The 23,110-nt window shown below is 42.3% G+C and overlaps 1 pseudogene; it reads left to right on the top strand.

Moving 5' to 3' along the window:
* LOC139433301 (gastrula zinc finger protein XlCGF8.2DB-like) lies at window positions 1-781 on the top strand (annotated as a pseudogene).
* The last annotated feature ends 22,329 nt before the right edge of the window (window positions 782-23,110 follow it).

The raw sequence follows: 23,110 nt of genomic DNA on the forward strand, positions 1-23,110 counted from the left end.
ACACAGAGGAAATTTAAATCGGCACATGAGAAACCACACAGGAGAGAAAACATTTGGCTGCTCAGTTTGTAAGATATCTTTTGCACAGAGAGGAAATTTAAACAAACACATGAGAATCCACACAGGAGAGAAACCATTCATCTGCTCAATTTGTAAGAAATCTTTTCCACAGAGAGGATATTTAAAGAAACACATGAGAATCCACACAGGAGAGAAACCACTTCAGCTGCTCATTTGTAAGAAATCTTTTGCAGAGAAAGGAGATTTAAAACAAACACATGAGAGTCCACACAGGAGAGAAACCATTCATCTGCTCAATTTGTAAGAAATATTTTGCAGAGAAAGGAGATTTAAAGAAACACGTGAGAATCCACACAGGAGATAAACCATTCATCTGCTCAATTTGTAAGAAATCTTTTGCACAGAGAGGATATTTAAGGAAACACATGAGAATCCACACAGGAGAGAAACCATTCATCTGCCTCAATTTGTAAGAAATCTTTTGCAGAGAGAGGAGATTTAAAGAAAACACATGAGAGTCCACACAGGAGAGAAACCATACAGCTGCAGTGTTTGTGACAAAAGATTCAACCGGAGTCATCACATCAAATTCCATAAGTGTGTTGGTCGTCAGTCCTCACAGCTTCATCAAACTCAAACTGAGGAGATCAGAGAGGCAGAGCCTCCAGCCAGCAGCTCAGTAGCACACCTGGAAACAGAAGCTGATGGAAAGGTCTGTGGAGGACCAGAACCAGCCAGGAACTCAGATCTAGAGTGTTAGAGCCATCTTCCTTTTGTTATTATTGTCTGAATGTTAAGCTTAATAATAATATAAATTAGATTAAACTCTCACTTATTAGGTATTTTTGTGAGTCACACTATGTTCTTGGAAATATTAATGACTTTATTTCATGTAGATTAATTAAAGAAAAAGAAACAATGGATCCTGATAATCCTCCAGCTAATGTTTCCGTGGCAGAGGAGAGATTTAAAACTCTCGAATAGGAAAACTTGGAGCATGCACCCGCAGAATGAATGAATTTAAAGCATTACTGGTGCAAGAGGGAAATTTGGAAAAGGTGGATAAAGCTGTTGCAACGTTCAAGATGTTACGCAATGAATTTATGGAGTGTCATGGACTTGTTCAAATGCTTTTATCTGAGGAAATAAGGGAAACTGAGCGAATGGATTGGTATGAACCAAAAATGTCTGCATTCACGAATTTCCTTAAGGATGTGGAAAAGCTCTCGAATGGATCCTCAGATACTGATTGAACCCCATGACAGTGTTTCCAATGCATCAGCCAGGAGGAGCTCAAAAGCAGGATCAACAACTTATTCTGCTTCCTCAACCCACCTCAAAATAGCCACAGAAAGAGCTGCCCTCCTTGCCCGGGCAGCAGGATTAAAGGAAAAGCATGCATTTGAAATTGAAAAGGCTCAACTGCAAGCTAGATCCTGTTCGAGCAATGAGGACGGTGGTCTGAAGCCCACCTCGGCGCCGCGCGTCCCTTGATGAGCTGGTCAAATTATAAAAGAAGGAATTCGAAACACCAGGATAAAGGATAAACAATAATCTGTTTTAATGGCAAAAAACAACAATACACTTTAAAGGGGTACCCCCGCTCTGGTCCGAGTGCTGTTAGATCTTACTATCTTGGCAGCAGGAGGAAAAAGAGACCGGACCAAGGACACAACAGGGATACATATAATTCCAACGGCAGGAGTTGTGCCGGATGCTCCTCCCATAGCGGTCATCCATTGGGAGATACAAAAACGATGGCCTGTCGCAACGAATCAGCGCGAGCCAGAAATAAGAGTCTCTTAAGTTTGAGGTATTTTGCGTAGACTTCCTTCTCTCCGGCCCCCTCCCCCATCAGTTCAATACACACAGATCCACACACCCTTGGCATTTTTAAGATATGTCTAAGATATAGTTGTTTATAGTTGGCTAATACAAGTAGTACATGTAAGTTACTTTAATATCTATAATAACGAAGAAAACATTACCTCTGCTCTTAAGCAGTCCTACAGCAATGCGAGAAACAGTATAACTTTACAGAAAACATATATATATAGGACTATTTGACAGAACGCACACACATTTTACTCTGCTGCCCTCCAGATGTTTGCCACGCGGTGTCCAAATAAGGATATCTCATCTCTCACATCTCCACTTACACTTCTTGTTATACAGACTGCTACTATTTGATACAAAGTAATTAAGCACACACATATATTTAAGCAAACTCATAGCTGGATACTGGGAACACAGGTTTCTTCAATAATCTGAACGAATGGAAATGGAAGTGAGCCAAGCTGAATCTGATGCAAACATGAAAGCCCTGGAGCACTTTGAGACTGGTTCACAAAATCCAACACATGCAAAATATGATAGCATGAATGACTATTTAAAAAGCTACAGAGTAAAAGCAGATATGTCAATGGATGCAGAGCCTTCTCCAATTACCTTTGCTGAGTTTGGACCTATTCCCAAAACACCACTTCAAAGGCTTCTATACCAACAACCAAGACCACCAGAAAATATTGGTAATACAAACCAAAGCTCTCAACACACAGCTAGAGATGCAGGAATTACTGGGACAAATAATAATGTATAATAACAATTTCTTGACTGTGATGCAGAGACAAAATGATATTGTTAATTTATTTGTACTTCAACAAAAACAAGCATCACTGCCCAGCAGAGAAATCCCAGATTTTGATGGCAATCCCCTGAATTTTCAAATATGTATGAGTGCATTTCAACATGGCATTGAGGAGAAAACCACCAGTAACCAGGATCGATTATATTACCTGGAACAATATACTTCGGGATCCTGCAGAGAACTGGTGAGAAGCTGCCTTCACATGGATGCTAATAGTGGCTTTGCTGAAGCTAAGAGATGGCTAAATGTGCTTTTTGGAGATGTACTCGAGATAGCAAATGCATATATGGGAAAAGCTCTCAACCGGAACACTATAAAGGCAGAGGATGGAAAGTCACTGCACTGTTAAGCACTTTTTCTGAGAGGCTGCTGTAATGCAATGAGGGATCTGCAGGACATGGAGGAGCTGGACCTGCCATCCAACCTAGGGCTCATTCTTTCAAAGCTACCTTACAAACTAAGGGAGAAGTGGAGAACAGCAGCTTGTGACATTCTGGATCGGAGCCGTCAAAGAGCAAGATTGCATGACCTTGTTGTATTTATTGAAAGACAAGCTAGAATACTTCAAGACCCTCTCTTTGGTGACATTCACGATCATCAACTTAACAGTACAAAGTCTTTCATTACAACTCCTGCTGATTTAAGTCGAAATAAGTGAAGCAGTTTTGCAACCACAGTGGCTCTAGTGTCAGACAGCCATGCAGAGAACCCCAAAGAAGACAAATCCCCTCTTAAAAGCTACATTTCCTCCTAACAATGACACCTCATGTACCTTTTGTACCAGCATGCATCCTTTAGCTGAATGCCATAAAATACATTCAATATCTCATGAAGCTAAAATGGAGTTTCTGAAAGAGAAGGGACTATGCTTTGGCTGCCTGAAGGTGGGGCACTTGAGCAGGAACTGTAACAGGATAATGACTTGTCAAATCTGTCATGCCAAACATCCAACTATTCTGCACATTAAAAGATCTTCAAAGCCTGAAACTGAGAACTTTAAACATAAGGCAGAGCAGCAGAGTGGGGGAGCAAGGCCTGATGAGACATCCATCAGCAGTGCTCTTGTTTCAGTAGGAGAAGGTGAAGGAATTGGGGCTGGTAAAGACAGCATACTTGCCATAGTGCCAGTGAAGGTGAAACTCTGCCATGGAAATAAAAGTATACTGACCTATGCATTCCTGGACCCTGGTAGTACTGACACATTTTGCACAGAGGGGCTCATGAGGCAGCTTGGTGCTAGAGGACGGAGAACTGAAGTCCTTCTTCAAACAATGGCAACAGAGAAAACAGTCAGGAGTTTGAGGTAACAGGTCTAGAAGTGGGCAATGTGGAAGATGGCAAATATATAAACTTTCCAAGGTTTACACTCAGAACAAAATCCCTGTTACCAAAAGAAACATTCTTACCCAGGCGGACCTCAAGAAATGGCCTGATCTGCAGGAAATCCAAATAAGAGAATTAGATGCTGACGTGGGACTTCAGGCTATGGAACAATGGCAAGTTATAAATACCCAAGGAAATGGCCCATATGCAGTGAAAACACTGTTAGGATGGGTAGTTAATGGTCCATCTAATGCTTCCACAGATCCGGATGATGAAAACCCTATGGCAGTAGTGAACAGGACCTCAATTGTTCACCTTGAGAAGCCTAGTGAAAGACAATATATTATATATAACGACTTTCCAGAAAACAACTATGAAGAGGAAAGACAAATGTCAGCTGATGACCGAAAGCTCCTGCAGAGGAGAGAAAAGAGGAAAGATTGCTCCACTGATCTTGGAGTAAAGCAGGATAAAGGAAAGAGGCTGAAGGATCAGATGCTTCTACTTAAAAGGCCTTCAGCTAATGCACTAAAGGCCCTGACACACCAAGCAGTCACCAGAGGACTCGCCGACGCCAGCTGTTGCGTCGCCGTGTTCTCCTGCGTCTTGGCCATGTGTCGCACGGGAACACACCGCAAAGACTTCAGTGCGTGAGTGGCAATAACTGTCCTTACCAGCAGGCGGCGGTAGTGTGTATTCGTCATTCAAAAGAGGCAACAACCGGAAGACAGAGAAGAAGAACAGACCGTGATATAAACAAACAACAAATAGCGTGTGCGTTCCATTTTCACTCTCGTCCATCGAAAACGGGGGGCCACCGGACGTTCCTTAATTTTTTTTTAATAAATTCACAGTTAGTTGGATTTAATACCACGGCTTCTTAAAACTGTTTACTAAGCATTCATAACAAAACAATACCCTGAAATGTGTGTGCCATTAGTTTGGGGTGTGGTCGAGTGTGAGAGGCACATTGTAGACACATTGTGATGCTCTATTCAGATGCTAAAGACATACTTCTAGAAGATTCAGAACACTACAAAATATAATCAAGACATATTTGATCATGTATTATTATAGGTTAAGATAAAAGCGTTATTGATCCCATGGTGAATTTCATAAGCTACCCAGCAGTATATCATGTCATTTCAATTAGCTCCTCCTTTACCAGCTGCAACATTAAGGTGATGAGCACATCAATAATTATAATACAATAATATATATATTATTCTGTTATTGTTATATTTAACACTGTAACCACCAAATGAATGAAAATAATGTTTTTGTAAATGAAAGAAGCAAGAAACACTTATTTGTATAAAATAGTTACCGTGATGGTGAGGTTCGAAGTACTCTCCTTCCTTCTTGTGTAGGGCTCTAAAAACTGCAGCCTGGTCAGGATCCACTGCTGTCTGCCCGTCCTTTGTGCTCCACAACTACCCGAAGGGGCAAGTTTCCTGTACCGGGTGTACTGGGTTCGCATAGAATCCCAATTCTTCCTCAGCTCTTTCTCTGAAGCACACAGATAAACAATGTAAGCATTGTGGCTAGTTAGCATGTCCAATTCATATCTATATGCAGTGCCAAACGGCACAGCTAGCAACAAGATAACAACAAAACACAAGGTTGAAATAACAAATTACATTTCACGTTAACGTCACTGTACGCTGGCAAACAATAAAAAGCCAACAGTATCTGCTAAAGAGCTCAATTGATGAAAAAGATAATCTTACCCGAGAAACCAAGTTGCGTTTCAATCTCTCGCCAGAGTCCGGTTTTCACGAGTACCTTTTCTCAGTGATGTCGTACAGAGCTGGCCTCTCCTGGATCAAGGTGATGAGCAGGTCTTCGTTTCCGTCATTCCACATCGCCATGATGAGAGGAAAATGAATAGCAGTCTGTGTGTGCCTTTTTTTAAACGTTTGTTCCTCACTTCCGTTTCGCTTCTCATGCACTGATTCGCTAGCTGAACAGTCAATCAGAGTGATTGCTTGGTCCGATTGCCTGACCCGATTCAACATGTTGAATCGGCCATGTTGAATCGGCCATGCATCGGGTCAGGCAGTCCAAATAAGGCGTGTCACGGCCGACGGTGCGGGACACACCAAATTGAGTTTGGGCGACAGGACACGCTTCGTCTTCCGACTAACGAAAACGGCCGAAATCGGCCTGGTGTGTCAGGGCCTTAAGACCTTCAGTAGAGGACACGGAAAATGCTGAAAAGGCCATTATTGACCACGAGCAGAGACAGCATTTCAAAGAGGATTTTGCCTTGCTGGAAAAAGCCAAACAGTGCAATAGAGGAAGCTTCCTATACAAGCTAGACCCTATCATTGATGCTGGGATTCTGAGAGTTGGAAGAAGAACTACAAAGATGGCTACGCCAACTGAGGTCAAACATCCAATGATTCTACTTAAACATTCTGATATTTCCAAGTTGATACCAAGCCGCATCATCCAGTTGGTCACTCAGGTCCCACGCTCTCCAAACTCCTTCAACGTTACTGGCTATCAGCTGCTAACTCTTCAGCCAGGAGGCAGGTGCAATACCTTGCTGACCTGTTTTGGAAGTGCTGGACCAGGGAATACCTTCCTTTGATGCAAGAACAGCCCAACTGGAATACTATCAAAAGAAACTTCACCCCCAGAGACCTGGTCGTCATCGTTGATGAGAACGCACGAGGAACACTTGGCTCCTGGGACATGTAGTTAAGACCCTTCCTGGTTCAAAATGACTTGTTAGGTGTGTCCTGGTTAAAACCAAGTCTAGTACCATTGAAAGACCCATAACTAAGTTGTGTCTGCTCCTGGAGGGAACAGACTGAGCCTACTAAGCCTTTCAGTCACGTGCACCTCTGACTGTTAGACCAAAGGACTAGACTCTTGGTCTCCTACCCCATCAAAGGCTGCCTTTTGAATGCAGATCATTACAGACAATTAGTACTAGACCTACACACTCAGTACTGGTCTTACATGGACTTGAAAGTATACAATGTACTATGGACTTGAGTATACAGATATGCTACGGATGGATGTTATATGTTTTGTTAAAATGACTGTTGATATATTATTATTGGTAATTGCTATGTAATAAGCAATTAGGGGCTGGTATGTTAGAGCCATTTTCCTTTTGTTGTTATTGTCTGAATGTTAGGCTTGATAATAATATAAATAATAATAATATAAATTAGATTAAACTCTTAATTATCAGGTATTTTATCAGGTATTTTTGTGAGTTTAACATTTATTAATTAAAGGATGACTTATTTGTTTTGATATGTGCGTCAGTATGACGTGCATGGGTATATGCCTATATATGGTAGGTTGTTGGACACAGCTGATGGTGATGAGACGGGGAAGCGGAAAAGTCCTTTGACCGTGTTATTTATGTTCTTTTTGAGACTGATAACTTTATTTTACCATGAAGCGAAGAAATGTGTCCTCCTTTTTGTATGTCGTCTGGACCATTGAATAAAGCTCATCTAATTCAACAACGATCTAAGTGTAATACCTTTGCTGTTTTCTGATCAAAAGTTCTGTTCAATGGCATTACAACTTAGATAAATGGTGCTGAAGGTTAATCCAATGTCTCTGTCTCCCTTTGAAATGATTACTGATAATCCATCATCATATTTATGGCAATGAGGCGTTTTCAGTTTTCAGAGTGTAACATAGCTTTCGGTTTGGGCATGCTGGCTGCGCATCACTCTCACTCGTCAATGGTAACGTGTAGGTGGATTTAGGAACTCCCCCTTGATTCTATTGGCTCTAACGGTTCTAAAGAGGTGTCAATCGCCAAAATCGACCACTGGGTTCCAGAGATATGGCAAATGCACCCAAATGACCCCAAAAGTGGTTTTTTTGTTGCTAATCCTCTCTAAAAAGGTCAAACTTCACTTGTTTTGCATCAATCTTGAAACAGGGTACTTATTATATGTTATAGTTTGGATTCCTAAAGCTTTTAGTCTCCCATCCCATCATTCAAGGGTGGTTTTCACTATAAGCAATGTTTTTTTGTTCAATCTGAATTTAAAATAAAAACATCTATATTGATTCTCACTTTTCTATATTCAACTCACAGGTTTATCATTGCTTTGAGAAAAAAAGATGATTCATTTACCTTTTTCGAAGTGACGATATAGTAATTTGTTCTGGGCATGTCAATTTCGAGCCTGAGACCTGAAAAACAGGCTCGAGGCTTAACAGGTTAAACACTCTAAAGAATAACAAAGTTTGTATGAGTGAAAGATGCTATATAATACTAGCAAGCTACCACTTCAGTGATCTGAGTGTGGGATAATATTCAGCTGGGATCCGGCTCTGACCCGAAACACAGACACTATCTTACATTGCTGTTGGTGCCCCGCCCTGTAGCTCCTGGTGCACCACCACTTATTGCCGTTTAGCTAATAAACGTTAGCTATTGTTTAACCCCCTGTGGTCAGACAGTGCGGACCTGTGTCTACGTTCAGACAGTGCGGGGAATTATAGAAAGATTGTTGTCGTGTTTTTTTAAGCAGACCCGGCAGCAGCTCCAAACAACTGTGACAACTTAACAGTTAATTTAAAAGCTTAACAACTGTTTATTTTGTCAGTAAAGTTTGATAAAGCTGGCGAGGCTATACAAAGTAATGGCAATTACATTTAAACAGGAAGTACCAAGACATGTGTGGAAATTATTTATTTATGAATTACCTATTTTTGTCGTTGATTTCCATCCAGTGCTTATGTATAATTATTCATGTATTTAATATCAGTTAATATAGTATTATATGACAAATAAACACATTTTATGATAACATAAAGGATCACCCTTACCTTATTTTTTTATTTAACAATTATTGCTCTTTGTTCTTATGAATAAGTATGAGTTACATTTTCAGAATATGCCAAAATAAAGGTAGTACTAACCCATTTCACACATCTATATTCTGTGTTATGATGTTATGTTAATCTGTCAGTGAATCATTATTTAAATTAGTAGACGCTACATCAGATACCCCTCTCTGTGGTGTGTATGTTTCTGTCCCGGGGCGTCCCTGTCCCTCTGAGCGGTGGTCGTCCGGAGAGGACTCGCCCCACGGGTTGACCTGCTCACAGTCTCTACCTGCAGACAATAATAATATAGGTTCAACCTGGGTAAGGATAAAAAGATATACTACATATATAAACACTAACAATTAAACATTTATTGAAAAAACACTGAAAAAAAATAAAACTGCATAAAAACGTATAATATTTAAAACAGATGATAATAAAGGTTTAAACAATAAAACTAAATATATAACAAATATATTAAAAAAAGTTAGAACCTAATGTAAAAAAGACTAAAATTATATCACAAATATAATATAATATAAACATCACAAATAAATAATAAACATAAATATATAAAATATATATAAACAATACAATTAAACATAGAGAAATAAAAAATGATATATAAAGACTATCCATACACACTCCCAAATAAATGTATAAATAAATGTATGTGTGTACAAATATATGTGATCAATACATAAACACTGAAAATACATTTTAAATTTGAATAATAAAATGAATTAAAACTGCGGTCACAGTCGTGCGCAGTTGTGGACGGGCCCTCACATCTTTGCGCCTGTCGGGGACAGTCGCCGGTCGGCTCGGCGTCAAGTCGGCACACGCGAGTCCTCTGAATGAGCCGTTTGTCATTTCTCAAATGTTCACGTCCTTGACTCTGCGATCCTCCGGCAGCGACCCGGAAATGGATGTCGGCGCGCCGTCACGAAGGAAAACACATTTCTCTTAAGGCTCATCGAGGATCGATTATCGAGGAGGCAGTCTGTTGGAGCCGTAACCGAGGATACACTGATTTAGAGGAGAGAGGTCTCTCTGGAGGAGCTATAACCAAGGGTAACTGTTACGACCCTGGGTCGTTATGTAATTTGTGTGCAGATATTTCTTTCTCCTCCTGTGTCTGTGTGGCTGTGTATGAGTAAGCCTGCGAATATCAGCCGAGGGCGAGTAGGACAGATGTACTAAATGTTCATTCAGGTTGGACAATATCGCTGAATTACCGAGGCGCGCACAGGACACAGAAGCGCGCCTGTCCGCGCACAGGACACTGAAGCGCGCCTGTCCGCGCACAGGACACTGAAGCGCGCCTGTCCGCGCACAGGACACTGAAGCGCGCCTGTCGCTCAGTCCGTCATCACTGGGGCTGTAAGGTGGCTGATTAACAGACACAGAGGCAATAGGCGTTACTATCGGAGATTGAGCAGCGCCACTTTTACAATCAACATACATTTTAAGCATGTTTATGTGACACACACACGTTTTTTTTACTCGGTCACCGGTTTGGAATTCCTGAGCAACTGACTTTTTGTCATACCGGGCTTTCATTTTAAACTGGGCGGTCCGGAGCGACTCACGGGCCAAATCACAGGCATGATGTAGCCTTTCTTTGAATGAACTAATACTTGTATGCTTTAGTACAGGGGTAGGCAAGTAAGTTTGGCCGAGGCCAATTTTTTGCTGAGCCACAAGATGGCGGGCCAGAACATAATCAAAGCCTAATTCAAGGAATTGATTTTGGTAAGAGGGCGCAGCGCCCCTGTTCCCCGGTTCAGAAAAAACTCTGATATCGCTGATAACCCTCCCCATCAACACTCTGATGCGCAGTCAGATCCGCTGATTGGTTCACTGATGATATAGGTGCCCAATCCAGAGCCTCTGGCTAGACCCGCCCAAAGGGAGGCTTGTCCTCTCTAGCCCCATTTCAGTCCCAAAGCCAGGGCTATTATCTGTATTTTAACAGACTTATCTTTTAAATTGAGTTGTATTTATTGTTCTCTTCAAAGTTTATTTTTCTCTGAAATGTTAGGGAGGATGGTCCTCCCTTTCCTCATTGTCGAGCCTCCACTGAGTAAAGTAGAGTTATTAACTAGCTAGCAGTGTTATTTAACATTATTCTGATAAGTATTGTCAAGTTCTCTGGGTTTTTGGCATTTATTTGAGTGTTTGCCCACATTTGAGAGGCTTGAGGGGCAACAGAGGACGCATGGACAACTGGAATCCTTTTTCCTTTTCTTTATTTCAACTTTTCAAGGACACATTAGGATTTTAAAAAATACAAAATAAATGAATTACAGCATGTTTTGATTTGCAATTTATTTAATATATTATAACCTAAATTAATCAGTAACCAATATATTTTACTCAAACTCAATGTATTTAATAGTTAAATACATTGTACTTTAATTGACCTGGTTCCCCACAACCACACATTTGCCTTATGTGACCCGCTCTATCGAAATCAGTCGGAAGTAGCCACGGCTCATTTAAAAATAAACGTGTATTTGCTTAAAAAACTAGTTTTTCCGGGTTCGGGTGTTTTGTTTGATGTTAACTAAACAAAGTCTTGGCTTTCAGAATATGGAACTTTTCAAAATTTCCAAAATCACACGAAAAATACATTTTTGAAGATTAAAGGGAAGATGACAACTCTCACTCGCCACTCTGCTGTTCCGCAGCACCGCCTCCTGCTGACATTATGAATGTAAGGCATATAGTAATCATAGATAACACGGCAGGGTCCGTTACAGTTTGTTTTCATCTGATTTCAAATAAACAAAGTCTTGGCTTTCAGAATATTAAACTTGTTTCGGCAAATTCAGATGATAAATACAGCTTTGAAGCTTCAGCATAACTACAAGCGGAGAACGGAGTAACTTGACGTCACAACAACAATGCAAAAATACACAAACGCGCTTCCCCCAGACTAGTATTATTATATTATTATTATTAGTATTATTAATAATGCTACGATAATGTGCAATTACGTAACTGCCACTACGTTTTATTTTTTGCACACTAACTACTAAATACTGCTAATAATGATTGCATTGATTGTGTGACCATCTATGTTTCTACGTTTCATGTTGTCTGTGGATGTTTGCTCTTTTTGCTGCACTTTTAGTGTACAGTTGTGCTGCTGTGTTTATTGTGTTTATTGTATTTTGTTACTCTGGCACAAAAATTTCCTTTGGGATGAATAAAGTCTTATCTTATCTTAGTAATCCAAAGCAGTAATGTCACTCTCCAAATGTCTAAACAGGAAAGTTGACGGTGAAAACAGGGCATTTAAAGAGAACTGGAGAGCGAACTATGCGTTCATCCTACCTGGTTTCATCAATGCAAAGCCGTTGTGTCTTATCTGCAATGAAAATGTGGCTGCTTGCAAAGAATACAATATTAAGCGGCACCACGGGACGAAGCATGACACCTTCAAAGTGGCCTTTCCACCCAAGACAGAGGCACGAAAGCGCAAGATTGAAGCACTGACAGCAGGTTATGCGCACAGCAGCAGGACCCTGGTGCGAGGCCTCACAGCCCAACAGAAAGTGACAACTGCGTCCCTAAAGGCGTCGGGGGTGCTCGCAAAGCACAACCGGCCATTCACTGACGCAGAGGGTTTCAAGGAGGTGATGGTGACCGTTTTGGAGGAACTGGCTACCGACAAGTTCATGGATGGTGTCATTGCGTTAGTGAAACAGGTGTCCCTCTCTGCGAGGTCCGCTATACACCGCATAGAAGCACTGTCGGACGCTGTGCAGGGGGTAATTATCAAGGGTCTCAGTCAAGCCAATTACTTTTCCTTAGCCATTGACGAGAGCACTGACAGTACAGATGTAGCCCAGTTGTGCGTCTATGTTAGATATTTTGATGGAAAGGAGTTCAGGGAAGAGCTGCTGTCTCTTATTCCATTAGAAGGGCACACCACTGGGGACGTTATATTTACGAAACTGGAAGAGTTGTTAAGGCTGCATTCATTGTCATTTGAGAGGGTTAACCTAATCGTGACAGACGGGGCTCCTGCTATGGTGGGAAAGCACAGAGGTCTGGTAAGCAGGTTGAAGGAGCACGCCCCTCAAATGCATGGACTGCACTGTCTCACCCACCAGAGTGTCCTTTGCGCCACACTCAGTGGTGAGCTAAAGGAAGTTATGGACAAAGTGATGCGTGTCATTAATTTTGTCAGGGGTACATCAAGCACCCAGCATCGGCTTTTCCGACAACTTGTGGCTGAATCAGAAGAGGCCACCCACGATGGCCTGCTGCTTCACAATGACGTGCGCTGGTTGAGCAAAGGGAAAGCGTTGGACCGCTTCTGTGCGCTACTGGATGAGGTCAAGGCGTTCCTTAGATTGAGCGAGATTAGGGCAGCAGCTGACTACCTTGCCCTTCTGTGAGATGAAAAGTTCATGTAGCATTTTTAGCGGATATATTTGGCCAGATAAACCAGTTTAACCTGCAGCTACAGGGGAGAGGCAAAACCATAGTGGACATGGTTGAAAAGCTTGAATCCTTTACGAGGAAGGAGTTGTTCGAGTCAGACATATCCACTGGCAGGCTCCTCCATTTCAGTACACTAAAATCACAGGCACTGGGACAAGTGACAGAGCTGATGGTGGACTTCATCAAGCAGCTACGGGCCAACTTCACGTCAAGGTTTGAGGACTACTCCATCCCAAAAGACATCATTACCTTTGTACGCAATCCTCTCACAGTCCGACCAAGTGGAGACTTCACCTCCCAGGCGAAACAAATGATCCCCTCCTTAGACGAGGCTGCATTAGAAATGGAGCTAATTGATTTTCAATTTCCTTTTGGGTGGGAAGCTCAGAGGAGTATAGCAGAGGAGTATAGCACGATCAAGAGACTCACTTTTATGTGCTCACAATGTTCCCTTCCACCTATACATGCTTGTCGTCCTTTTCTTCAATGAATGCAATAAAGACGCACGAGAGGAATCGATTGACGCATAAAAACCTTGAGAACTGCCTGCGGATTAAAGTGACGTCCATATCACCAGATATCCAAAAAATAGCGACCGATGGGAGATGTCAGTTTTCACATTAAGTGAGTACCAAGCCTGTCGTAATTGTATTTAATAGCCTAATTATATTTTTTATATTTTTGAATTAATGGCTCATTGTAATTATTATCCCTAATGTAGCGTGTTTGCTCTGTCGTTTCAGGATATGCACCACCACCCCTCGCCCTCCATGATCAAGCGGCTTCTCCAATTTTGTTGTCAATGTTTTTACTGAACTTTGTTGTTATTATGTTTGAATGATTTAGTGAGCTGGTGTTATTTTTTTCAAACCACACACCGAATGTTGGCTATTTCAGCACCACGCGCTCTCCACCTATTGATCCACTATCAGCGTCAGTGCACCCCGCTGCCTGATTGTGCCTGTGCTGTGTGTCATTCACTCTCAACATCGATAAAAGTACAGTAAGCATTCTTCAGGTGCTCTATTCGGACATTATAGTCTATATAGTCGCACAGACTGTCGGTCCGATGTTGTAAAAAAACAAAACAATCTCAATTATTTTTTTAATTCTCAAAATTACGGGCCAAATATTATTGCTGGCAGGCCAACAATGGCCCGCGGGCCGCCTGTTGCCGACCCATGCTTTAGTAGATATCTACAAATAAACAGTAGATATTTTTCATGAAACCATATATTGCTTCACATAATAAAATATACAAGGGCTGTAGCCTGATATATATTATATGATTTAGGAGCTGTATGTGTGTGTTGTGGAGTGTATAGGTGTCTGTTGTAATTGAATGTGCCGCCAGCAGAGGGCCTTGCTGGACTAACAGTCAACAGACTTGCCAACAGTAGATTGTGTGTGTGTGTGTGTGTGTGTGTGTGTGTGTGTGTGTGTGTGTGTGTGTGTGTGTGTGTGTGTGTGTGTGTGTGTGTGTGTGTGTGTGTGTGTGTGTGTGTGTGTGTGTGTGTGTGTGTGTGTGTGTGTGTGTGTGTGTGTGTGTGTGTGTGTGTGTGTGTGTGTGTGTGTGTGTGTGTGTGTGTGTGTGTGTGTGTGTGTGTGTGTGTGTGTGTGTGTGTGTGTGTGAGTGAGTGAGTGAGTGAGTGAGTGAGTGAGTGAGTGAGTGAGTGAGTGAGTGAGTGAGTGAGTGAGTGAGTGAGTGAGTGAGTGAGTGAGTGAGTGAGTGAGTGAGTGAGTGAGTGAGTGAGTGAGTGAGTGAGTGAGTGTGTGTGTGTGTGTGTGTGTGTGTGAGTGATGATGCGCCAGGCAGACAGGCTGGTCTCAGTAGCTTATTTGACATATAAATGGTAAAAAATTGTACATTCTCCGTTAGCCTAAGTAAGGCTAATGAAAGGCAATTTGAAATATGTGTGCAATCATAATAGCAATGTGTATACTGTGTTTCGTGAATATCGGAAAAACTATGCGAGTGGTTTGGAGCAATTTGTGACAAATCTTCAAAAATGGTATATTCGCTGTTAGCTTACGATCTCCCCGATTGAGCTAGCAACTATTTTCTTTGCAATTTTGCATCACATTGGATATGGGCTGAACCTTTCCTGTATTGTAATTTTTCCGATCATTTACCAAGGAGGAGGTCAAAAAATTTGCTTAAAATGCATGAAAAACGCACATTTAAAAATATTGTCAACTTCCTGGGAGGCGGGGCTAATGGAAGGCAATTTAAAATATGTCCGCAATCATAAGAGCAATCTGTATACAGCGTTTTGTGAATATCGGAAAAATCATATGTGAGTAGTTTGGAGTAATTTGCGACATGTAAATTGTCAGAAATAGTATATTCTCTGTTAGCTTACGACATCCCCGATTGAGCTAGCAACTATTTTCTTCGCAATTTAGCATGACATTGGGTATGGGCTGAACTTGTTTTTGATTTGAATTTTTTCGATCATTTCCCTAGGAAGAGTTCGCAAAAATGTGTAATCTACTGACATTTGAAATGCGCACATTTTTCAAAATGGCTGACTTTCTGGGGGCCGGGGCTAATGGAAGCCATCTAGAAATATGTCTGCAATTCCATGAGGAATGTGCTTCTTTTTTTTCCTTTTTTTTTTACATTGTCCAAAAGGTCATGGACTGTGACGTGTGTCCAAAGTTTTGCGTCCGAAACTCATTTAAGCGCATCGCAATAAAAAAAAAGAACGTATAGGCCACGCCCACATTCGTCACTCATTTCGACACTTTGAATCTCAGTTCAGACTAACCCCCAGAGTATGTCTAAAAAAAAAAAAAAGATTATTTCATCCATCCGTTCTTGATTTATACATTTGTGATGTTTTTGGTGCCCCCTAAAGTCCAAAATGAAAATACTTTGTTGTGCCTATTCCCCAAGACAGATTGAAGCTATCCACCAACATCTGTGATATTTGGATACATTGTTGATGAGTTATGAGCATTTCTTTCGAAGCCCCGCCTTTTTGAAAATACGTTTTGATTAATGGTGGCCATATTTATCAACTAAACATGCTCATTTCCTAGGGTTATGTGTATGACCCTCCACCAATGCTGTATACTAAGTTTGGTGTTGAAAAACTTAAAATTGAAATTTAAGTGAATATTTCACTGTTTTGAACATTATGATAATAAAATAAAATCAAAGTAGGCGGAGCTTTGAGGTTCAAGAGGACCAAATGTAGAGCAGGTCCACCCGCATAAGTGTGCAAAATGTCAGGTCAAACGGACTTACAGTGCGACTTTGTAAATTTATTCCGAAATGGGTTTTTCATAGGTGACGCTAGCGAGCACCTTGGACAATTTTAACCCATTGACTCCAGAATGTCAAATTGTTCACCGGTCCTGGCGTCCGTGCAAAATTATACAACTTTTTAAGCGTCCTAAAGGAGAGAAAGCGTAGTCGGAAATAGGCAACAGGAGTTCATGGTGGTTGTGAAACTTGCACAAGATGGAGCTTCGTTCGGCGTGTGGAACCCTATACGGTGCTATTTTATTCTGAAAAAAACGGAAGTTCTCGCACAATCTTAATACAAAGCTTTTATTCTGAAAATTCTTCATGACGACATCCGGGACAACCGTCCATTAGTATAATTAAAGTGGCTATTGACGCCGTTAACATGCATTACATATAAAGTTATGAAAGAGATAAGGAGGAGAAAAGGCATGTGGGAGTAAGCAATGAATGTAAAATGTCGAAATCCTCTGTTTAACGCAATATTGGACACAGAGGAACGAGAGGGGAAGTCCCCTACGTCACCACAGCCCCCAGAGAGGAGGAGCGAACAGCCAGCAAGCGGGAAAGACGAATGTGTGGAGAGCCTCTTCTGCTCCTTCCCTCTCTCTGAACCATCTTCTGCTTGTAACATTACCGTGCCATTTTATTTAAAGTACCCATTTGAACCTTCTCAGAGACGCCATTAGTCTCCTTTTTTAAGGCTTCTCTCCTGGACACGAGAATAACAAAGCTATCAAAAGCAAACCGCAATGGGATTAAAGAAGATAGTCTTTCGGTTCTGATCACCTTTGATGAAAAAAGTCTTCCGGAAAAGATACTTATTTGATATATGTGTTATGATGTGAGACCGTATGTTCCACCACCACTAAGATGTTTTAAATGTCAGAGATTTGGACATGTGACGGCAGTGTGCAAGGGAAAACAAAGGTGTGGCAGATGTGGTGGAGATCATGAATACGGCAAATGCGAAGAAGGGGCAAAGCTGAAATGTTGCAATTGCGGAGGGGAGCATAGCTCAGCGTACCGTGGATGTGAGGTTGGCAAGAAAGCAGAAGAGGTGCAGCGAGTCAGGGTGACGCAGGGAGTTAGCTATGCAGAGGCAGTAAAGACAGTTTCAGGAGGAACGCAGGTTAAAATGGGAAACAACAATAAGAGCAAAGAAACAGAAAAAGTCCACAACTGTGTTAAGTTGAAGGAGGACACTCTGATAGTGAGTAAAAGAGAGTTTGTACTGTTTATGGCAGAGATTATCAACTGTTCAGCGCAGACTACAAGCCGGAATGAAAGAATCAAAATAATTGTCAAATCAGCTGAAAAGTACCTTGATGTGAAAGGGATGCACTGGAGAAACGTGAAAGATATCCTAAATGATGACGTCCAACAACCTCAGACAAGGACTGGATCATCCTGATGGTGGTAATTGTACTGCAGTAGAATGCTAGAAGTTTAATTGGAAATGGACAAGAGTATATTGACAACCTGGGAGAGAAACCTAATGTCCTCTGTATTCAGGAAACATGGCTGAAATCACAACTTGATTTTATTGTGAAGGGATATACTGCAGTTAGACGAGATAGGGACTCTGGCAGAGGGGGATGAGTTGCAACATTCATACAGAGTGGTATAAGTTACAAAGTTATGCATGTAAGTACAGATCATGAAGCAATAGTTATAAGGGTATGGAATGATAGAGGACCTATAGATATAGTAAATTATTATAATCCATGTGGGGAATTAGATCTCACACATCCCTGAAACTGGCCCTCCCGCTGTACTTCTCGGAGACTACAACCTCCAGACAGGAAAGATAGACGAGCTAACATCTCTGTTAACCGCCTTTGCCTTCTCACTGTCTCCGTCCCCACCAACTCATAAAGCTGGCAGTGTCCTTGATCTCATATTCTCAAGGAACTGCACTACTTCTAACCTCTCTGTAAACCCGCTCCACACATCCGATCACTTCTTCATTTCATTCTCTCTACCCATTTCCAAACATAACAAACTAATCTCTTCTCATCCTGCACCTGTCCGCCGTAACCTCCGTTCCCTCTCCCCCTCTACCTTTGCCTCATCGGTGCTCTCAGCCCTCCCTTCCTCTGACTCGTTCCAAATCCTGCCTCCAAACTCTGCTGCAGAAACTCTCCTCTCTACTCTCTCATCCTCTCTGGACTCTCTCTGTCCTCTCACATCTCGGCAGGCTCGTCAGTCCCCTCCTGCTCCCTGGCTAAATGACGCACTGCGTGCTAATAGAACCGTCCTTCGGGCAGCAGAGCGGAAACGGTGGAAATCCAAACACCATGACGACCTCCTAACCTATCAGGATCTGCTCTCCTCTTTCTCTCCTTCGATCTCTCAGGCAAAAAGCACTTTCTTTCAAGATAAGATCCAATCTTCCTATTCCAATCCCGAAAAACTATTTTCCATCTTCTCCTCCCTCCTGGACCCCCCCAAAGCCCCTTCCTCCTCCACCCTCTTGGACCCCCTCAAAGCCCCTCCTCACTTCTGTCAAGCGACTTTGTTAACCACTTTGAAAAAAAGGTTGATGATATTCGCTCTTCTTTTTCTGACTCACCTTTACTCACCGCTGGGTCACCAGACCCTCCTTTCACCCACACACTGACCTCCTTCTCCCCTCTCTCCAAGTGAGGTTCTTACCCTCATTACCTCTGCCCGCCCTACCACCTGTCCTCTGGACCCTATCCCTTCAAACCTCCTTCAGACTATCGCTCCTGATGTTCTACCATTTCTCTCCCATTTCATCAACACTTCTCTAACTTCTGGTCACTTTCCAAACAGTCTCAAGGAGGCAAGAGTAAACCCTCTCCTAAAGAAACCCACTCTCAACCCGTCTGATGTTATAAACTACAGGCCTGTCTCTCTCCTCCCGTTCCTGTCTAAAACACTTGAACGCGCTGTCTTTAAACAACTCTCCTGTTATCTCCATCAGAACAACCTTCTGGATCCGCACCAGTCTGGTTTCAAGGCAGGTCACTCCACAGAAACTGCTCTCATTGCTGTCACTGAGGAACTGCACACTGCCAAAGCAGCATCCCTCTCCTCTGTCATCATCCTGTTGGACCTGTCTGCTGCATTCGACACGGTGAACCATCAGATCCTCCTTCACTCTCCAAGAACTTGGAGTTTCAGGCTCTGCACTTTCCCTCCTCCCCTCATACCTCAAAGACCGCACCTACAGGGTTACTTGGAGAGGGTCAGAGTCCGACCCTTGTCAATTAACTACAGGGGTCCCTCAGGGCTCTGTTCTTGGTCCCCTCCTCTTCTCCCTGTACACAAACTCGCTCGGATCTGTCATTAGCCCGCATGGTTTTTCATACCACTGCTACTCTGACGACACCCAATTAGTTCTGTCCTTTCCCCGCTCAGAGACCCAGGTCGTCGCACACATCTCTGCTTGTCTAGCTGACATCTATCAGTGGATGTCCGCTCATCACCTCAAGCTCAAGCTTGACAAGACTGAACTGCTTTTTCTTCCGGGAAAAGATCCACTCTTGACCTGACAATCAACATCGGCACCTCTGTTGTTTCCCCGACTCAGACTGCAAGGACTCTGGGTGTGATCCTAGATAACAACCTGTCCTTCACTGCAAACATCGCTGCTACAACCCGTTGCTGCAGATACACGCTTTACAACATCAGGAGGATGCGTCCCCAGCTGACCCAGAGAGCCACGCAGGTTCTGGTCCAGGCTCTTGTCATCTCACGCCTAGACTACTGCAACTCCCTCCTGGCTGGTCTACCTGCATGTGCCATCCGACCTCTGCAGCTCATCCAGAATGCAGCGGCTCGTCTGGTCTTCAACCTTCCTAAATTTTCCCACACCACTCCGCTCCTCCGCTCCCTTCACTGGCTTCCGGTAACTGCTAGAATCCATTTCATGACACTGGTACTTGCATACCATGCTGCGAATGGATCTGGCCCTTCCTATATCCAGGACATGGTTAAACTGTATACCCCAGCGCGTGCATTACGCTCTATATCAGCCAAACGACTCGCTGCACCCTCGCTGCGAGGGGGACCCAAGTTCCCATCAGAAAAAACACGTGGGTTTGAAATCCTGGCTCCAAAATGGTGGAATGAGCTCCCCATTGACATCAGGACAGCAGAAAGCCTGCACATCTTCCGGCGCAGACTGAAAACTCATCTCTTTCGACTCCACCTCGAGCGATAGAATGACTAACAAAGAACTGCTAACAGAGCACTTATATACTAATAAAGGACTGGCTTATCTATAGCCAGTTGAGTAGCACTTGAAATGTTTGGCTCTATGAAACCTGATGTACTTATATGATTCTGTTTTCTTCAAGGTTGTGTCTTCCTGGTCGAATGTACTTATTGTAAGTCGCTTTGGATAAAAGCGTCAGCTAAATTTAATGTAATGTAATGTAATGTATATTAGAGGATGCTGGGGGTTCACTGCAAAGTAATATGGTGTGGGGATTTTAATTCACATAACTCGCTATGGAGAAGCAGTAGCACAGATGCAAATGGTGTAGTAGTTGAGGAATTTATAGATGACCTCGGGCTAGTGTGCATTAACACTGGAGAAGGAACACGATATAATTTCACGAAGAATATAGAAACAGTACTCGATCTGACATTTGTATCTAGAGCAATAGCAGGTATAAGTACATGGAATGTGGTAAAGCATACTACAGTGGGCAGCGATAATTATCCGGTAATGACTAAAGTTGGGACCAACATAAGGTTTGAAAAGAACAAGAAAAGTCCTAGATGGAAACTGGGAAAGGCTGATTGGGATGCCTTCCAAGCTGTAAGTACGAATAGATGTAAAACACTTCAAGAGGAAAATGATGATGATATAAATAAATTCAATGATGAGCTGGTTAAGGTTATCATTCATTCAGCTAAAGAAACAATTCCGGAAATTGCAGGAGTTAGGCGCACCAAGAGTGTACCCTGGTGGAATGGTGAATGCAGTGAATCCATTAAAGACAGGAATAAAGCATTCAGGAAACTCAAAAAACTCTATTCTCAGGAAGCTTTGAATCAGTATAAAAGGGCCCAGGCTATAGTGAGGAGAACAATAAGAACGCAAAAACGCACATTTTGAAGGCAATATTGCAATAGTTTTGGAAGAGAAGTACAGCTTGCAGGTGTTTGGGGCATGATTAGGAGAATGGGGGGAATTCGAAGGAATTATGAGTTGCCAGTTTTGAGCAGAGGGGACATAATGGCTGTCACAACGTAGGAAAGGCGGAACTTCTAGCTCAAACATTTAAGAAAGTTCATAGTTCAGATAACCTTACAGAGGAAGCCAGGCAGTGCCGACATAATACACTAATGGAAAACCCTAGAATATTGGATAGAGTAGAAGTGTTAGGGGATCAGTTGGACCTGCATTTTAGTATGTTTGAGTTGAGAAGAGCAATTATTAGAGCTCGCCAAACCACTCCTGGGAAAGATGGTGTTGGTTAAAAAATGTTGGAACACATGACAGATAACACTCTAGTCATTGTGTTAAGGTTGTTTAATAGGGTATGGGATTCTGGCCAATTCCTTCAGTGTGCAAACAAGCGATAATAGTGCCCATCCTAAAGCCAGGGAAAGCCCCTTCAGATCCATCTAGCTCCAGGCCTATTGCCCTGACATCTCATGTGTGCAAAGTCATGGAGAGAACGGTTACAGACAGGTTAACGTATATCTTAGAAAGTAAAGCTCTGTTGTCCCCATATCAAAGTGGGTTCCAGAGGGGTCGGGACACAATGGATTCTATATTGTGCTGAGAATCAGACATCAGGAAAGCACAGACCAACAAGGAAGTAGTGACTGCAGTCTTCTTTGATGTTGAAAAGGCTTATGACATGCTCTGGAAGGAAGGACTACTAATCTAGTTCAAATCATTGGGAATTGGTGGTAAAGCATATAATTGGGTTATGATTTTTTTACTGGACCGAAAAATACAAGTAAGAGTAGGTGCAGAATATTCAAGTGTTTATGCTGTGGAAAATGGTACTCCGCAAGGTAGTGTATGTAGTCCGTTGCTGTTCAATATAACGATTAGGGCTGTCAGTCGATTAAAATAGTTAATCGCAAATTAATCTTTTAATTATTTTTTATCTGTTCTAAATGTACCTTAGAGGAATATTTTTCAAGTTTTTAATACTCTTATCAACATATGAGTGGACAAATACGCTTTATGCAAATGTTTATTATCATTTGAACAATGACAACTATTCTCATGAATATTAAACACAACAACCTCTGAACATTACAAATATTCGCCTCAATTCAACCTGGAACCTCTCTCATTCAATAATACAATACAAATGGTGTGTGTGTGTGTGTGTGTGTGTGTGTGTGTGTGTGTGTGTGTGTGTGTGTGTGTGTGTGTGTGTGTGGTGTGTGTGTGTGTGTGTGTGTGTGTGTGTGTGTGGGTGTGTGTGTGTGTGTGTGTGTGTGTGTGTGTGTGTGTGTGTGCGTGCGCGTGCACGCGCGTTGGAGCTATGTGCAACTCAAGGCATATGCTCGAACGGGAGCTGCCTGGACGCTGCAATCATGTTGCACTATCCGTGCTGAGTGTGCTGACTTCTCCTACAATGTCCCGCTGT

The sequence above is a fragment of the Pseudochaenichthys georgianus genome, unplaced genomic scaffold (assembly GCF_902827115.2).
Source record: "Pseudochaenichthys georgianus unplaced genomic scaffold, fPseGeo1.2 scaffold_180_arrow_ctg1, whole genome shotgun sequence".
Taxonomy (NCBI): Eukaryota; Metazoa; Chordata; class Actinopteri; order Perciformes; family Channichthyidae; genus Pseudochaenichthys; species Pseudochaenichthys georgianus.